Below are 1,423 nucleotides of genomic sequence, written 5' to 3' on the forward strand. Positions count from 1 at the left end.
CCATCCTTCCAATTTCATCTCAGTAAAATTTCCTCAGGGTATTTTCCTCATTCCCCTTCTTTTCTAGCACTGTGTGTCTCTTTTTTCCCAGCATCTCTTCCATATCAAATTATATACATCAGATTTTTTAAATGTCTGATATCAAAAATATATCATTACTTTTAGAGACATGTTATATTTCTAACAATATATTATAGGGTCAAAAATTCTATTTACTTTTCACAGAAATGGCACTGAAAGTGAAGAAGGAAGTTCATGTCCCTCCCAAAGCCAAAGCTGAAGCCAAAGCAAAGGCTTTGAAGACAAAGAAAGCAGTGCTGAAAGGTGTCCACAGCCACAAACAAAAAAAGAAGATCCACACATCATGCACCTTCCCAAGACCCAAGACACTGCGGCTCTAAAGGCAGTCTAAATATCCTTGGAAGAGAGTCCCCAGGAGAAAAAAGCTTGACCACTACGTCATCATCAAATTCCCCCTAACTACTGAGTCAGTCATGAAGATAGACAACAATACACTGGTGTTCATTTTGAATGTCAAGGCCAACAAGCACCAGATCAATCAGGCTGTGAAGAAGCTCTATGACATTGACTTGGCCAAGGTCAACACCCTTATCAGGCCTGATGGAGAGAAGAAGGCATATGTTGAACTGGCTCCTTACTATGATGCTGCAGATATTGCCAATGAAATTGAGATCATCTAAACTGAGTTCAGCTGACTAATTTTAAATATAAAAATTTTTCACTGTAAAAAAAAATCTACTTAATTTTGATTAACATTATGCCTACAAATTTTATTCTGATGATGTTTTAAATGACTGAATGAGTATGTCTAAAATGCTTAATCTGGAAATAATAGTATACTATACTTTACCAAATTTAGTTTTCTTTTAACATTCTTTTTTAACATTTGTTAGTGACTGCTTCTCTAAATTGAGAGCAGGTCATTATAAGAATCAGAAAAATGACTTCTGGCTAGAGCTTTTTCTGATAAATAAAATTTATAACAGTGTGTAACGCTGCAGGGTCAGGGGTAACACTGCTTGGATTAAATCCTGGGTATGAATTTAAAACTGGCAAGACCCTGGGCAAATTATATAAACTCTCTGAACTTCAGCTCTTTTGTCTTTAAAATCGGAGTTATAATAGTAACTGTCACATAGGTTTTACAAGTTCTTATGTGAGCTAATTGACACAAAGTGCTTAACACGTGCTTGAACCTATAGTCATGACTGAATAAATATCAGTCTGTGCCATAACTTTAAAAATATGAAAATGCATGCGTATTGCACATTTATATCTACTACCATCATGTCAGTGTTCTGAAATTGAAATGTAAGTCAGTCTCCCTAAGCTCAGCAGTGGAAGTGAGTTGCTTTAGACATTTATGTATCCCCCCTTGCAACACAAAAACACACAAAAAAAC

General features: G+C 35.6%; 1 pseudogene; it reads left to right on the forward strand.

Moving 5' to 3' along the window:
- The first annotated feature begins 227 nt into the window (after positions 1-227).
- LOC109375010 (60S ribosomal protein L23a pseudogene) lies at positions 228-701 on the forward strand (annotated as a pseudogene).
- The last annotated feature ends 722 nt before the right edge of the window (positions 702-1,423 follow it).

The sequence above is a fragment of the Hipposideros armiger genome, unplaced genomic scaffold (genome assembly GCF_001890085.2).
Source record: "Hipposideros armiger isolate ML-2016 unplaced genomic scaffold, ASM189008v1 scaffold_890, whole genome shotgun sequence".
NCBI lineage: Eukaryota > Metazoa > Chordata > Mammalia > Chiroptera > Hipposideridae > Hipposideros > Hipposideros armiger.